We start from the raw sequence: 18,267 nt of genomic DNA, 5'->3' as shown, positions 1-18,267 counted from the left end.
TGCGGGCTAATTCGTCCTTTAATGGTTCGGACAGTCCAATGCGGAATTGGTAACGTAGGGCGGCGTCGTTCCATTGAGTGTCAGAACTCCACCGCCTAAAGTCCGTCACGTAATCCTCTACAGGTCTGCGACCCTGTCGCAGAGCATGGAGACTGGCCTCAGCAGTGGTGGCACGCTGAGGATCGTCATATAATTTAGCCATCTCATTCAGAAAAGAGTCCGTAGTGTCAAGTAGAGGGCTGGCCTGTTCCAAGAGGCGCTGGGCCCAGGTCTGAGGTTCCCCCAGAAGCAAGGAGACGATGAACCCAACTTTTGTGCTTTCCAAGGAGAAGGTGCGAGGCTGTAGCAGGAAGTATAATTGACATGCATTACGAAAAGCACGGAATTTGCTGCAATCTCCGGAAAACCGCTCTGGGGTAGGAACTCGAGGCTCCGGGGATGGCACCACTATTGCAGGCATGGATGCTGGAGTTGCCGGACCGGCGGACCGAGATGTTGTAGCCCCTTGGGAGGCAGTAGTGTTTGGAGTTAATGACTCCACCCTCTGCTCGAGTTGATGGTAACCGTCTTGCAGGCCTTGAACTGCTTGGGTAAGGGCAGAGATCTGTTAGAACAAAGTTTCCAGAGGTGAGGCCCCCCTGTCTGACTCCATGTTTGGCTGGATCGTACTGTCACGTACCTTACAGCGGAGTCAGACTGCTGAGGGTGGCCTCTCGCACGGTTCCGGTCACCACGCCCCTGAAGATGGGAACAGGGAGCGTGAGGACACGAAAGGGTGCAGGTGCCTGCAGATGGAAGTAGAAGGCCTTGGAGATGCTGGGTCCTCACGGTAGAAGAGGTGTAGACTGGTTACGTAGGTAGGCACCGGAAGATCAGCAGGTGTGCAGGGAGCACTACGTGTCTGGAACAGGCAGGATCGGCAACTGGCAGGCAATGCGGTACAATAAGAGACAGGTGCGTAATCAGGAACAAGCAAGGGGTCTGGTAACGTGCAAGCAAACGAGGTACAGAATCAGGAGACAAGCCAAAGTCGAAAGTCCAAGCCGGGGTCAGAGGTAGTCCAGGAGATAGCAACACGGGGAATCCAAGAGTGGGTATCAGGAACGGGTCACAGGAACAAGGATCACAGGAGCAAGATCACAGGAGCAAGGTCACAGGAGCGAGGTCTCAGGAGCAAGGTCACAGGAGCAAGGTCACAGGAGCAACGATCAGGTCTTGCAGGAACAGCTGAAGACGATCCAGCACTGGTGTCAGGCCAGGACCCTGTTTATATAGAGGGAAGTGAGCCAGGATTGGTGGAAGTGGCCGTCCGTGCGTGAAGACGTACATCCGTTCAGTTTGCGCGGGTGTTTTCGCGTGTTCGGATTGGCGTACATCCACGTGTTCGGTTTAGCATACGTCCGTTCGTCCTGGAATTCGTACGCCTCTGACGGAGACACCGCGCATGGCGCCTGGAACGAACGGGAACTGCTGCTATACGGGGACGGGCATACGTACGGTGAGTTCCCTGACAGCAACCATCGCCAGTGCTTGATTTACATGGTGCAGGAATACCTAGGGGCAAGATCAGACTTGGACACCTTTCCACCGAAAATCCTCTGGGTTACTGGGTCTTGAGGATGGATCACTGGCCAGAGCTTGCACACTATGCAATTGAGCTACTGGCCTGTCCTCCATCCAGCGTTCTTTCGGAATGCACATTCAGCGCTGGAGGCTTTGTAACCGATCACATGGGTGCACCTGTCCACCGACTCGGTTGATCGACTGACCTTCATAAAAATGAATCAGTCTTGGATCACCACCAGCTACCAAGCACCTGATGCTGATGTAACCGAATCATTTTTTTTAAAATGTCAGATCCCTGCAAGACTGCCTATGCTGATGCTGAGTGGCTATCCTGTTATGCTGAGTGACTATGCTCTTCCTCCTCAATGATCATGCTGATAGTTTATAAGAATATTTTTGGTTCTGGGCGCCGCCACCAGTGGTTAAGGTCCAATTTTTCAGTGTAATTACAATTTTTGATGCAACATTTTGCAGGAAGGTTCGTTGCTGCGCTCAACTACAATATCTGTGAGTGGTTGCAGTGTTGTGGCACGAGCACCAGTGCCTAAGGCTCAATTTTTCAGCCCCTGTTTAACAGGGGCGTGTAATTACAATTTTTCATGCAATACTTTGCAGCAGGGCTCATTCCTGCACTCCAACTAGAGTTTCTGTGAGGTGTTGCAGTGTTGTGGCACCAGTGAAAGGCCCAATTTTTATGCCCCTGTTCAACAGGGACATGTAATTACAATTCTTGATCTAATATTTCACTGCAGGTCCCATTCCTGCACCCACCAATAGTAACTGAGGGCTTACAGTGTTGTGGAAACACCACCACCACCAGAGGCCCAATTTTTTTTGCCCCTGTTCAACAGGTGCATGTAATTACAATTCTTGATATAATATTTCACAGCAGGGCCCGTTCCAGCGCCCACCAAAAGTAACTGTGAGGACTTAGTGTTTTGGCACCAGCACCACCACCAAAGGCAAATTTTTTTCTACCACTGTTCAACAATGGCATGTAATTACAATTCTTGATATAATAGTTCACAGCAGGGCGTTCCAGCACCCACCAAGAGTAACTGTGAGGGCTTACAGTGTTGTGGCAACGCCAACACCTTAGGCCCAAATTTCTGCAGAGAGTATAGGGCAGGTCCCTACTTTCAAATATCCAACTTACAAACTTCTCCTACTTGCAAACCGAAGGAGACAACAGGAAGTGAGATGAAATCTACCCCTAGAAAGGGAAATGGGGGTAGCCTTGTGCATCCTATAAGCTCCACCACCGCTGGGCTGCATAGAATTTCCAGAATTTGCAGAATCCGGCATGTTGTCCCTCCAGAATGTTCCGCCGTGCAGAAGAGAGATGGTCACGCCCCAGCGTCTTGGCGCACTGAGAGCAAACTTTCACATATGTGCAGTGTATATAAAGCCATAACGCGTAGTCGATGTAACGCCCGTAGGAACGATCTGGGAGTGGAAGACGAACAATTGACATCACCAAAAGGAGACATAAAACTAAGGTACAATTGTAAATTGGGGCATCAGTGGTTAGTGGCCTATACTGCTTAGAATGAGCCCTATATTGGGATAAGATTATTTATGAGTTAAGCCTGACGTTATGGCTTCTCTTGCAGGCATCTGCTAATTGTATTGACAATGGTGGATAAATTCAATGTGCTAGACTTTTTGCCTGAATTTAAAGAGCAGGACCAGGAGCTGCCATATCTATGGAAAGTGAAGAGTAGGGCTTACTCTATTAAAATCAAGAGGAAGGCTCTTGGAATTGGTGAAGCATCTGTACCCCACAGCAGACATCAATTATTTGATGGCCAAAATTGGTAGCCTTTGTAGTACATATAATAGGGAGCGCAAGAAGGTCCTGGAATCGCACAGATTGGGAGCATCAACAGATGACATATATCTCCCCCGGCTGTGGTACTACAAGAGCCTGTGTTGTTTGTCCAACCGAACCGAACCACGCCCATCACTCTCAACGCTTCCTTCCACATCGGCTGAGACCACAGCTCCTGAGGTCCACCCTAGTCCTTCTACACAGGAAGAAGATGTGGAGGAGCCCAGCTTGACCCAGGTATAGCATTGTTGAACATATTTGTATCCAAAAATAGAATGATGTTAACTAGATGTTATTGATCCCAAATGTATGCCTTAACAAAATGGTTTCCATATCACAGTAGAATAAAAAATGCTGGGGTCAGAATGATGGTCTTTTCTATGTGTACACATTCAATTAGCAACAGTCATGAGCTCTAAATTGTGTGTGATTTATAAACCAAAAACAGAAAATATGTCCCATTTTCATACACAGGAAAGTGTCAGTCAGGAGGAGCCCGTGCCCAGCAGTCGCAAATCCCTCCCCTATGCCCTCCTACTAAAAGGGCCAGGAGGAGCAGTAACCTGGACGAGGCCAAGGCTGCCTTCCTCAGCCACGCAACAACTACTATCAGTACAGCCCCGGATGCACAGGAGGCATTTGGCTGTATGACAGGTAATAAGCTGCAAGATATGGAGGAGGAGTATGTTTGAGGCACTAATCCTGCAGTTCCTCAACGGGGGGGGGGGGTTCCTCTAAAACACACCACAGACACCACAGCAACCCCCACCCATCACAGCAGCATGGCGAACCGTGGCAAATCGAGCCCCAACACCACCAACAAGCCCGCTGACCTGGGAATTTTCACCCCTACAACTTCAAATTCTCTGTTCGTTTATTTTTTGAGTTTGAGTTGTTATTTATTTGTGTGTGCAGAGAATGCACTTTTTCTTTAAATTATTTAATTTTGATTTGGAGGGCAGATAGCATGTATAATTTAGTTTATTTTATTTGTTAAAGCTCATGTGGAAGGAAGAGTTGGCAGCGATGACCTGGGTTCGATCTGGTCTGGCAAAAAATGCAGGCTGTTGTAAGACCACAGCCTGGGGAGATATATGTGATCTGCTGCTGCTCCCAATTGCTTGGAGTCCAGGACTGTATTGTGCTCCCTATTAAATGTACAACTCAGGTTCCCAATTTTTCTCTTCACATAACTGAGGTCTGCCCTGGGGTACAAAGTCTTCACCAATTCCAACAGTTTCTCAATCGCTGCCTTCCTCTTGATTTTTATATGACCTTCTTGTGCTCCCTATTAAATAAAAAATAATTCTTTTGAAAAATACTTGGCCATGTTGTTTACATAAAAGGAAAGTTTGTTTGTGAGTAGGCAGGTACATTTCAAAAATGGGAGGGTAGGTACTCCTGCGCTATAATGGGAGGGAAAATGACCTAAATACATTTCTGTGGGTGCTGCAAACTGATGTCCAAATGTGCAAAAGGAATAGATAAAGTAGGTGGTGTTGCGCTCCTAAAAGCAGATATCGCTATCAGATATTATACAATATAGAATATGTAAGGTGTCCAGGAATCTGGATCAGATGCTGTCTCAGATAGAAAGTTTCTACAGAGTATATAGAAGCATATATAAAAAATATGAAAAATAAAAAATATAAAAGATATGTGTCAATTATATATCATAGACAATAGTAATAAATAGATAAACGCAGTGTATAAAAAATAGCTAGTGCCATAAAAACTGTGCAAAACCACAAACAAGTGCAAACAAGTGGATAACTTGCAAAACTGTGCAACATATACAATGGGCAAAAATATATATATATATATATCCCAAAATGGGACGTGGGGATTTGAAATAGTCCACAATTATAGATAGTGCAAATGTGGCAGTGTATCCAAAGACACTGAGTGTAAATCTAAAACTCTCCAGGTGATACTGTGACTTTTTGAGTGAGGATACACTCTTCAGTGTCAAATGACTCCTGTGGCTGTGCTATATCATTACCTTACTGCTGTAAGGTAAACAGCATGTAGAAATAGGAGGAAGGGGTTAACTCTCTTTCTCTTTTTCTCACTGGAGTGTTGTTGTGCGTCCCTTAAGGGTATGCAATAAAGACCTGGGGGGGGGGGGGGGGGGGGTTCTTGAGTGGTCCTTCCGTTCACTCTGACGCTGTGTTGGTCTCATATATTCAGTGTGATAAGGAATAGGAAAGGAAATACAAAGCCTCTCATGGTGTAGTATTTTCAATAAAGTAGCGGTTTATTAAATAGAATCAATTGTTACTCACATTTAATGTAAAAAACAAGCGCAATGTAAAAACCAGCGCCAAGCTCGTGTCTGACCGTCTCTTCCGGTTTCTCTTTGCCTCTGTATCCTACGCGTTACGTCACAACGCACATGACTTCAACTGGGATCCCAGTTGAAGTCACGTGCGTTGTGACGTAACGCGTAGGATACAGAGGCAAAGAGAAACCGGAAGAGACGGTCAGACACGAGCTCGGCGCTGGTTTTTACATTGTTATATGTATATTGGTTTAAGGTACTCTTTTAAATTTTCAAATTGCTTTACACTGGTCCCTTAATAGTTATACACATTATTATTGTTTGCATCAGAAAAAGTACCAGGGTTTCCCAAATCAAGACAACGCACATAACACCTTCCTTTCTTCAGCACCCATCAGTATCAATCATCTGAGGTTGTCCAGACTTCTAAACTATCAGAACATGATGGACTTGGGGGTGTAACATGTTAGAGTCTGATAGGATAGTTCCCCAATTGACTGGGGTAAATAATGTTAAGTCACTGCAACCAGAATCAGGGATGAAAACAGTGCAGGTCAGGTTTTCACAACCATGGAACTGAGTCATTCAACAAATCCATAGGACTCAAAGCAAACTTGGATACTACCCAACCTGTCTGTCTTTGCAAAGTGCAAATGTTCTCACTGGGAAATAGATAATCATTCCTCCGAGACCATGGAACACCTCTGATTGTACCTGCGTGCTGGACAGAGCAAGTTGGATTTCCTAACCCCTTAACTGACATGTTGTGCCAGACCACCCCCCAGGTCCATAGTGTTTAAAGTATAACTAAAGGCAAAACTTTATTTTTTTGTTTTTGGATAAAGTGGAGAGGCATTAGAACCTCTGCATGTTTTTATTGCTGTCTGTACCCCCATTAACCGCTTGCCAACCAGCCACCATTATTATACAGTGGCAGGTCGGCTCTCCTGCACAAATCACCGTAGCTTTGCGGGGGCTCATGTTTGCGCCTGATGAGGAAGAGTGCCCGCAGGGGTGGGCAGACTTGCTGTCCGCCGGCAACCCGCGATCGCCGATTGCAGAGGCAGAACAGGGAACTTTCTTTGTAAACAAGGCGATTCCCCATTCTGACAGGGATCTACTGTTACCAGTGATCGGGAACAGTGATCTCTGTCATGTCCCTGGCGGCCCATCCCCCCTACAGTTAGAACACACCTAGGGAACACAGTTAACCCCTTGATCACCCCCTAGTGTTAACCTTTTCCCTGCTAGTGACATTTACACAGTAATCAGTGGCTATTTATAGCACTGATTGCTGTGTGAATGTCAGTGGTCCCAAAAAAGTGTCAAAGTGTCCGATCTGTCTGCTGCAATGTCGCAGTCCCGCTACAAAACGCAGATCGCCTCCATTACTAGTAAAAATAATAAAAATGACATAAATCTATCCCCTATTTTGTAGACGCTATAACTTTTGCACAAACCAATCAATATGCGCCTATTGCAATTTTTTTTACCAAAAATATGTAGAAGAATATATATCGGCCTAAACTGATGAAAAATGTGTTATATATATATATATATATATATATATATATATATATATATCTTTTTGAATATGTATTCTAGCAAAAAGTTTCAAAAAATTTTTTTTCGAAATTGTCACTGTTTGTTTATAGCGCAAAAAATTAAAACCGCAGAGGTGATCAAACAGGCATACTGCTAGGAACACTAAGATGACTAGCCTAATGCCCCGTACACACGAGCGGACTCCGTCAGACTATCCGATCGTGTGTGGGCTGCAACGGACTTTTGATTCGCCAAAGTCTGACGGACTTTAGAAATGAAGCATGCTTCAAATTTTCCCGACGGAACTCCGCCGGACCCGGTCCCCTTCGAAAACTCCGCTCGTGTGTATGCTACTCCGACGGACTAAAACCGACGCTAGGGCAGCTATTGGCTACTGGCTATGAACTTCCTTATTCGAGTCGGGTCGTACGTCATCACGTTCGAATCCGTCGGAGTTTAGTGTGATTGTGTGTGGCCAAGTCCGTTCGGCCGAAAAGTCTGTCAGAACTCCGTCGGAATTCCAGCAGAACTCAGACGGAACTCCTTTGGAAGTCTGTCGGACTTAAGTCCGCTCGTGTGTACGGGGCATAAGGCTGGCCTTACATGGAGTGAATGTCTTTCCTGCAACTATGGGTTGCAGGAGAGAAATCAACTTTATTCCCCCATCAACACACACAGTCTCGATGCAGGATTCCCTCCTGCCGGGCTATTTACAGACGGGCTATTTACAGACAGACAGCGATAATCGAAAGAGAATCTGGCAGCCTTTAACAGTTTCTAACACAAAGTGTAATGCCCCGTACACACGAGAGGACTTATGTCCGACAGACTTCCAAAGGAGTTCCGCCGGAGTTCCGACGGAGTTCTGACAGACTTTTCGGCCGAACGGACTTGGCCACACACGATCACACTAAACTCCGACGGATTCGAACGTGATGACGTACGACCCGACTCGAATAAGGAAGTTCATAGCCAGTAGCCAATAGCTGCCCTAGCGTCGGTTTTAGTCCGTCGGAGTAGCATACACACGAGTGGAGTTTTCGAAGGGGACCGGGTCCGGCGGAGTTCCGTCGGGAAAATTTGAAGCATGCTTCATTTCTAAAGTCCGTCAGACTTTTGCGAAGCTAAAGTCCGTTGCAGCCCACACACGATCGGATAGTCTGACGGACTCGGTCTGACGGACTTTGGATGTTGAAAAGTCCGCTCGTGTGTACGGGGCATTACAGTTCCTTCACTTCCACTACAATCACTTCTTGTAGTTCTACAGCCCACTGGGCTCACAGTCTCCCTCTCACAAGACTAGATGATCCACTGCCACTGAATCCATTGAGCTCCTCCAATCTCCACTATAGTATCCTTCTCAAGCATCAACCCCCGCTTCTCTGCTGTGTCCCTAGATTGGCACTCCAGATACTTCTCAAGCTTCACCCCACTGGCCTGTTCAGTCCCTGGCTTGACACACAAGGCTGCTCTGCAAGAGTCACCTCCGCTGGCTGGGTCCCTGGCTTGATACTTGCTGAAGTTTCCCGATTCTTCACCTGGTTGGTGAGAATTCTGTCCCGGTACTTTCTTCAGCTACTCACTGTGGTCCCTGGTAATAAGGTGGTTGGCCCGTTAGTGGCGACAGCTTCCCCTCTACCCCCGACCACGACAGATTCTCCGGCCAGCAGAACTGGCTATTCTAATTGAACTGCAAGCCACAATCTCAACCCTGTGCTGCTCTCTTGCTTCTGGATAGGCCCTCAGCAAGTGCCTGGCCACCTAGCAGCAAAAGAGAGAAGTGCAGCAATTACAGACTTAGAGTGAAATCAATTGATCCTCAACAATTAGCCAAGGTAAACATACCTGGCAGGTAAATTTAGGAGCAACCCTACCTAAACACCAGGGTGCTACATCCTCCCCCTGCCTACAAAACTACGTCTCGGAGTTTGCAGAAAAAAAAAATTTGAGCTCTCAAACCTGAGAGTGAATGTCCTGGCAAAAACTGGCATGGGTGGGGAAACAGGGAAAGAATAACAACAACAATAGCCTATGTGGCGTACCACATTAAATAAACAAACATAAATATCAGCCACATGAGATGGTAGATCATATATGACAAAGAAATATCTAAATTTTGTATGTACAGTTTTAAAGGAAATGTACCTCCCAAATATGTAAAGGTAGACATAAGCAATGAACTTTCCTAACTATCTAATATATATATATATATATACAGTGATAAGAAAATATAAAAGGGTTAGTGTTGTCATCAGGTTAGGTCCCTGTCTCTCCTTGTCCAAGGAAGACACACCAAAAGCAGCAACACATGAAAGAGAAAAACAGCAATGCAAATGCATCCTATCCTATAATAACATGGTGCAGTATGTACATATGTGATTAAATGTTTCTCAATTGCATGCAGCCGAAGACAGCATAGCAGTGTAAATACACCCTATAATATCTGCATTATATACATAATGAAAGCAGGCCCCGTTCTCAGCCGAGAATGCCACCTCCTTTCCTAATCAATAAACTTTGTTAGGGCTTCATCAAGTAAACAGTCCTGATGCATATGAGTCGAGATCCATTATTCGAAAAAAAAAGGTAAGAACCTGCCCCTTTGCCACAGCCTATTCTACCTAACTACACACCCAGGGTCCATGACTAGGGATAGGCCAAATAGACCACTGTTTGGTTCGTACCAGAACTTTCAAACACCCCGAAAGTTCGGACCCGAATAACAAACCCCATTAAAGTCAATGGGACCTGAACGTCAAAAATCAAAAGTGCCCATTTTGAAGGCTTATATGCAAGCAATTGGGCATATAATTATAGCAAGAATTGACCTTGTTGTAAAAAATTCTAATGATATGCACCTGTCAAACAGGTGCAGAAAAATTGGTCTTTAGGTGCCGGTGGTGCCTTCCCACCATAACCCTTTAGAGGTACTCTTGATGAAAGCAAGAATTGGCCTTGCTGTAAAAAATTGCAATGATATGCACCTGTCAAACAGATGCAGAAAAAATGCTCTTTGGGTGTCAGGGGCGTCTTCCCACTGTAACCCGATAGAGGTGCTCTTGATGAAGGAAAAAAAATTGCAATGATATGCACCTGTCAAACAAGTACTGAAAAATTGGGGTTTGGGTGTTTATTGTGCCCAAGAAACCTATACCAAAAACATTCTTCCAGATAAAAAGATTGAACATCCTCAAAGCTAGGCAGCCTCGAAGTCCTGCAGAGATTCCACATCCTAAAGAGACCATTAGCATCAGGGGCTTCATAGTTGGTAATCCAGAAATACATAGTTACATAGTTAGTAAGAATAAATAAAGCCACCAGTCCATCCAGTTCAACCTGAGTGAGTGTCTACAATTCTCCCTTTTCTTAATTATTAAGGTTACCATCTAGCACCATCAATTTATGCAGAGCTCCACACATACATTACACACTCATATTGGTCCCTACCCTTAAGGAGCCCACAATCCAAGGTCCCCCACTCACATTCATATACTAGGGCCTATTTTGGACAGAAGAAAATTAACCTACCAGCATGTCTTGTCTGAGTGTGGAAGGAAACCAGAGTACCCAGAGGAAACCCACACAGGCACAGGAAGAACATGCAAACTCCAGGCAGGTAGTGTTGGGGTTGGGATTTGAACCAGCGATCCTTGTTACTGCTTGGTGAGAGTTTGACCCACTACACCACTGTGCAACCAAATGATTCATTTTTATAAAAGTCAAATGGTCCACAGAATCTGTGGATAGACATGTTCTATGATCAGTAACAAAACCTCCTGCAGCACTGAATGCCCATTCTGAAAGCACGCTAGATGCAGGGAAGCCCAACAACTTAATAGCATACTGGGCAAGTTCTGGCCAGTGGTCTATTCTCATGACCCAGTAAGTCAGTGGATTGTTAGCTGGAAAGCTGTTTTGGCCTCAAGGTAATTGTCCACCATGTGATGCAGGCGCTGCCGATGGGATGTGGAAGCTGACAGCCCTGGGCGGTGAGGAGTAAAAAAAAATCTGAAATGCCTCACTTAGGCAGACACCTTCTCCAATGCTCCTCTTTTGACCAACAGAAGACTCAAAACTACATTTTCCATGACATTGTAACCTACTGAAGTCAGGAAAAACTTTCAATAAAATCCTCTTTAACATGTCCTCAAGAGATTTTATCTTCTGCACCTCTCTGTGGGGACGGGATGAGTTCTGAGACCTTCCCCTTATAACGGTGGTCAAGGTGGGTTGGCAACCAGTAATCATCCTTCTCCTTTATGCCACGTATTCTTGGGTCCTTTTGCAGGCTTTGAAGCATGAGATTGCCCATGCTCTTCAAATTTGCAGAGGCTTGAGAAGTAGACTCCTCGTGGTCACTCAGGATGACAGCCTCTGGAACTTCCTCCTCCCAGTCACGTACTCCCAAGGGTCCTGGGGTTGGAAAGATATCGCTTACAGATTGATGCATGTCTTCCTCTTCTTTGAAGAATATGAAAGTGCCAGAATCCTCCTCCTCATCCTCCTCCCCTCTCTCCTCCTGTGTGTTTTGTGAACTAGGAACGATGGTGTCTGGATAAAGTGGGCCTTGAGAGGAAAGGAAGTCCTCTTTCTCCTGCTGCTCTGCCTTCAGTGCCCTGTCCATAATGCCATGAAGAGTCTGCTCCAGCAGGAACACAACAAGGATTGTGTCAATGATGTATGCACTGTCATGGCTCACCATCCTTGTGGCCTCCTCAAATGGTGACAATACAGTGCATGCATCCTTAATGATCAGCCATTGGCATGGGGAAAAAAATCTAAGGCGGCCTGAGCCTGTCATCGTGCCATACTTGCACAGATACTCATTGACAGCCCTCTGCTGCATGTATAGCTGCTGCAGCATTGTCAAAGTCGAGTTCCACCTGGTGGGCATGTCACAAATCAGGCGGTTTATGGGCAGGTGGAATTCCCGCTGAATTTCAGCAAAACAAGCACTGGCTATATGGAGATGTGGGGGCACAACAAGCTGCAGCACTGGGCCCAGTCCTGCATCCTTTCAAGTTGCAAGCAGCACTACCCAGTGTGCCGTGAATTAAATATATCATCCCTGCCCATGCTTGCTGGACCACGTATCAGCAGTAAGGTGGATTTTATGGCTGACTGCCTTGCCCAATGATGCCAGAACATTCCCTTCCACCTGATGGTAGAGAGATGGAACGGCCTTTACGTGAAAAGTAGTAGTGACTGGGAACCTGCCATTGTGGTACAGCATATTGTGTGACTTCATGGAAGGGAGCAGAATCCACTAGACTGAAAGGCAGAGGTTGGAGAGCCAACAGATTTGACAAGCTAGCATTTAGACGCTGGGCATGCAGGTGGCAGGGACTGTGTTTTTGTTTCCGCTGCAGAAGATGGGGCAGAGAAATTTGCTGGCTACATTCTACAGCTGGTGGTGTGTTGCTGGTAGGGATGAGCCCGATGTTTGACTCGAACATCGGGTGTTCCCCGAATAGTGAACAATTTGGGGTGTTCGCGGCAAACTGGAAAGCCGAGGAACACACTTTAAAAGTCTATGGGAGAAATCAAAAGTGCTAATTTTAAAGGCTTATATGCATGGTATTATCATAAAAAGTGTTTGGGGACCTGGGTCCTGCCCCAGGGGACATGTATCAATGCAAAAAAAAAGTTTTAAAAACAGCCGTAATTTTTTTAATGACCTTTTTTCCTTTAGAAAGGTCATTTTACTCTCTGACTGTTCTAAACACGGGAAACATGCGCCAGTTTACAGGCATACTATAGACACCCCCCCAGGTACAAAATTTAAAGGAATACTTCACTTTTATTGTTTCACTTTAAGCATTATTAAAATCACTGCTCCTGAAAAAACTGCAGTTTTTAAAACTTTTTTTGCATTGATTAATATCCCCTGCGGCAGGACCCAGGTCCCCAAACACTTTTTATGAAAATAACTTGCATATAAGCCTTTAAAATTAGCACTTTTGATTGTTCATGTTCGTGCCCCATAGACTTTAACAGTGTTCGCGTGTTCAAACAAATTTTTTGCCTGTTCGCATGTTCTGCTGCGAACTGAACTGGGGGGTGTTTTGGCTCATCCCTAGTTGCTGCCAGATATGCTGCTAGGACCTACGACACCCTGTGCTATACCATCATCCCTGTCAGTGGAGGCTGCTGAGAGGTAATGACTCAGTATAGCAGGGGCAGACTGAAGTGGGGAAGGAGGAGGAGGGACCGATTTGTGCCCCTTATGTGCAGCTTTTAGGTTAAGGTGACCAGATTTTTAAAATGAAATCAGGGGACTTTTTTTTTTTTACTAGTAATGGCAGCAATTAGCAACTCATAGTGGGACTGCGATATTGCAGTGGACAAATCAGACACTAAGTGACACTTTTGACACTTTGTGGGAACCAGTGACATTAATACAGTGATCAGTGCTAAAAATATGTACTGTCACTGTACTAATGACACAGGCTGGGAAGGGTATAACATCTAGGGCAATCAATGTGTTCAATGTGTGCCTAACAAGTGTTTTCTCACTGTGGGGGAGGTGCTTTTACTAAGGGAAGACATAGATCCCTGTACTTGCTTTGCAGGAACACAGGATCAATGTCTTTCAAACGCCAGATCCGCTGATTGGCTCTGACACCCAGAAATGCAGGATCACGTATATAAGTGATCCTGCGCAGCGCGACCGCCCTGTAGCAGTAAATCAGCTATCAGGCGATCGGCAACTGGTTAAGATCATCAGCATTATGATAACTCACAGGCAGTAGGCACTCTATCATGGCTCTGGCTGGCTCTGTCACAGTGTGTCACATACCATGGCTGCTGGGTGCTGATTTTGTGAACTTCTGACCAATAAGTGCCCCCGCTGTCTGTGAGTTCTGATACCATCCATTATGCCAGAGAGACAGGCACAGTGCAATGTAGTCTATTCACAGACATCCCCAAAGCACACCTGTGTTGAAGCCTTGAAGGCACTGGCAGCCCCACGATTGGATCTGCTTCCCCTCTATTCCTGCTGCTGGACATTGTCAGCTGAGCTCAGCTGCCTCTCTCTGCCCGTCGCCTCCACCACCTGCCTCACAGCCTCTCAGGTCTCACTCTCTGGGCCCCGGCTACTACTGAGTGGGGAGTGGAGGAAAATGACTCTGCCGGGGAACGCAAGGAGATAAGCAGGCAGGCGGCTGGCCGGGATTTGCGCCAAGGCAGAAGAACATGTGAGCGGAGCTGAATGGCATGCCAGAAACTGAAGAAATATTATCTCCGCTCTGACCAGCACATCATCATCAGAAAGGGACACAGATAATGGAAAAATACATTTCTGCACTGACTGTCTTTGAAAATTGCCCCAGCTCCTGTTGAAGTCAAATCCGGGGACAGACTTGGTCCGTGGGACTGTCCCCTGAAACCGGGGACATCTGGCCACCCTACTTTAGGTGCTCTTGCCAATGGGCTGAGTGGTTGGACGTCAAATGCCTTGTTAAGCATGTGGTACCCAAATGGCTGGTGTTTTTGCCACGTTTGATGTGCCTGAGACACAGTTTGAAGATAACAGTGCGATCTGCTGCAGATGTGCTAAAAAAGGCCCGGACAGCTGAGCTTTGGGGAGACAACAGCTGCAGAATGTAATGGAATCAGGTGGCTGCTTTCTACTCTTTCTTGATGTCAGCCATCTTGGGGTTGTGCCGCCTCACCTTTAGTTTCCTTCTCTGCTCTATCTGGCACCCATGTCGCATCTTTGACCTAATCATCATCATCATCTCCATCATTACCACTGGAGACAACTTAGCAATACGCAGCAGCTGGGGGAACATGAATGCCAATTTGTCTACCAGTGTTCTCCCCTCTCTCTAGGCTCATGTTCCTGTTATCCTCAACCTCAGAACCAACATCTAAATCCAGTAATGGCTGGGCATCATCAAGGAGCAAGTGGCTGACGCTGTGGTAAAATAACTCAGCTGACTCCTCCATGGCTGATGTTGAGGTTATGGCAGGAATAGATGTGGGCAAGGAGGCAGGTTTACCCACTCTAGCAACTGCAGGGGACTGCACACTTGTCTCTGCTTGCATGACAGAGGATGAGGAGGATGAGGAAGGTTTAGTAAGCTAGTCCACCACCTCCTCTGCATACTGTGGCTGGATAGCAAACTCACTAAACAGAGGAAATGAGGCCCTGCCTGAGGACTGACCACCACACCCACCTTTGCCTGTTGACACATTTGTTGCTGGCCCCCTTACAGTGCCCTTAATAAAGGGGGCTCCCGGATTCCGATAAGCCCCCCGCCCGCAGACCCCGACAACCAACGGCCAGGGTTGTCGGGAAGAGGCCCTTGTCCTCATCAACATGGGGACAAGGTGCTTTGGGGTGGGGGGCCGCGCGCCCCCCCCTTCCCCAAGGCACCCCCCATGTTGAGGGCACGCGGCCTGGTACGGCTCAGGAGGGGGGGCGCTCGCTCGCCCCCCCTTTCCTGGCCGGCCGGGTAACGTGCTCGGACAAGGGTCTGTTGTGGACTTGGGGGGGACCCCCACGCCGATTTTTTTCGGCGTTGGGGTTCCCCTTTAAGTCCATACCAGGCGGCGGGGCCAGCGACGTATCCTTCGCGGGCCCCGCCTACCTGGAGACCCGCTCGAAATGAGCGGACTTTCCTCTGCGTGTGTGGGCGAGTCCGTTCATTTCAAAAGTAGGGAGGATAGTACGGCGGACTTAGTACGCCGTATTAGTCCGCTCAAAAAGTGCCGTGTGTGGGCAAGTAGCCCGTTCGGAAAGTCCGACGGACAGTCTGGCGGGAAGTCCGCCAGACTAAGTACGTCGGACATACCGCTACGTGTGTACGCGGCTATAAGAGAACATTTCAGAGCACTTCCTACAAAGAAAGACATTCAATTACTTAAAACCGCTGTTGAATCATCCTGCAAACAGGCTGTGGAGGGGTTAAGGGAGGAAATAGGTGGAGCGATTGCGGTTTTGCCATTAGGTAAAAGCCCAGGACCTGATTGTTTTACAAATATGTATTATAAAAAGATTTCCTCAATCCTGTTGGTTCCTCTTTGCAGATATGTTAACTCTATCTCGGTCTCTAACTCATTGCCCCAGAGGCACTGTTGGCTTATGTGACAATTCTCCCAAAGGTAGGGAAAGCCCCTCATTGCTGTGCCAGCTACAGACCCATCTCCCTCCTTAAATTGGAAGTAAACTCCCCTATCATTTTCAGCCAAGGAAGCTGCCATCTTTGCAGCAGTATGTGTCACCACCAAATTGCAGCAGCATGCGTCCCACCAAGTTACAGTAGCATGTGTCCCACCAAATTGCGGAAGCATGTGTCACCATCAATTGCAGTAGCATGCGTCCCATCAAATTGCAGCAGTATGCGTCCCACAAAATTGCAGCAGCTTGTGTCACCTTCAAATTGCAGCAGCATGTGTCACCATCAAATTGCAGCAGCATGCATCCCACCAAGTTGCAGCAGCATGTGTCCCACCAAGTTGCAGCAGCATGTGTCACCACCAAATTGCAGCAGCATGTGTCACCACCAAATTGCAGCAGCATGTGTCCCACCAAGTTGCACCATGCAGCAGCATGCGTCCCACCAAGTTACAGTAGCATGTGTCCCACCAAATTGCAGAAGCATGTGTCACCATCAATTGCAGTAGCATGCGTCCCATCAAATTGCAGCAGTATGCGTCCCACAAAATTGAAGCAGCTTGTGTCACCTTCAAATTGCAGCAGCATGTGCCCCACTAAGTTGCAGCAGCATGCATCCCACCAAGTTGCTGCAGCATGTGTCCCACCAAGTTGCAGCAGCATGTGTCACCACCAAATTGCAGCAGCATGTGTCCCACCAAGTTGCACCAGCATGTGTCCCATCAAATTGCAGCAGCATGTGTCCCAGCAAATTGCAGCACCATGCGTCCGACCAAGTCGCATGTGTCCCACCAAATTGCAGCAGTATGTGTCACCATCAATTGCAGCAGCATGCATCCCACCAAGTTGCTGCAGCATGTGTCCCACCAAGTTGCAGCAGCATGTGTCACCACCAAATTGCAGCAGCATGTGTCCCACCAAGTTGCACCAGCATGTGTCCCATCAAATTGCAGCAGCATGTGTCCCACCAAGTTGCAGCAGCATGTGTCCCACCAAGTTGCAGCAGCATGTGTCCCACCAAATTGCAGCAGCATATGTCACTGCCAAATTGCAGCAGCATGCTTCCCACCAAGTTGCAGCAGCATGTGTCCCACCAAATTGCAGCATGTGTCACCATCAATTGCAGCAGCATGTGTCCCACTAAGTTGCAGCAGCATGCATCCCACCAAGTTGCAGCAGCATGTGTCCCACCAAGTTGCAGCAGCATGCATCCCACCAAGTTGCAGCAGCATGTGTCACCAAGTTGCAGCAGCATGTGTCCCACCAAGTTGCAGCAGCATGTGCCCCACCAAGTTGCAGCAGCATGTGTCCCACCAAGTTGCAGCAGCATGTGTCACCACCAAATTGCAGCACCATGCGTCACACCAAGTTGCAGCAGCATGTGTCCCACCAAATTGCAGCAGCATGTGTCACCATCAATTGCAGCAGCATGAGTCCCACCAAGTTGCAGCAGGATGCATCCCCACCAAATTGCAGCAGCATGCATCCCACCCAGTTGCAGCAGCATGTGTCCCACCAAATTGCAGCAGTATGTGTTACCATCAATTGCAGCAGCATGCATCCCACCAAGTTGCAGCAACATGTGTCCCACCAAGTTGCAGCAGCATGTGTCCCACCAAGTTGCAGCAGGATGCATCACCACCAAATTGCAGCAGCATGCATCACACCCAGTTGCAGCAGCATGTGTCCCACCAAATTGTAGCAGCATATGTCACCATCAATTGCAGCAGCATGCATCCCACCAAGTTGCACCAGCATACATCCCACCAAGTTGCAGCAGCATGTGTCCCACCAAGTTGCAGCAGCATGTGTCCCACCAAGTTGCAGAAGCATGTGTCCCACCAAATTGCAGTAGCATATGTCACTGCCAAATTGCAGCAGCATGCATCCCACCCAGTTGCAGCAGCATGTGTACCACCA

The sequence above is a fragment of the Lithobates pipiens genome, unplaced genomic scaffold (assembly GCF_037356315.1).
Source record: "Lithobates pipiens isolate NorthernLeopardFrog02 unplaced genomic scaffold, aLitPip1_a1.2 Scaffold_28, whole genome shotgun sequence".
In the NCBI taxonomy this organism is placed as follows: Eukaryota; Metazoa; Chordata; class Amphibia; order Anura; family Ranidae; genus Lithobates; species Lithobates pipiens.
This window is presented reverse-complemented; position numbering follows the sequence as displayed.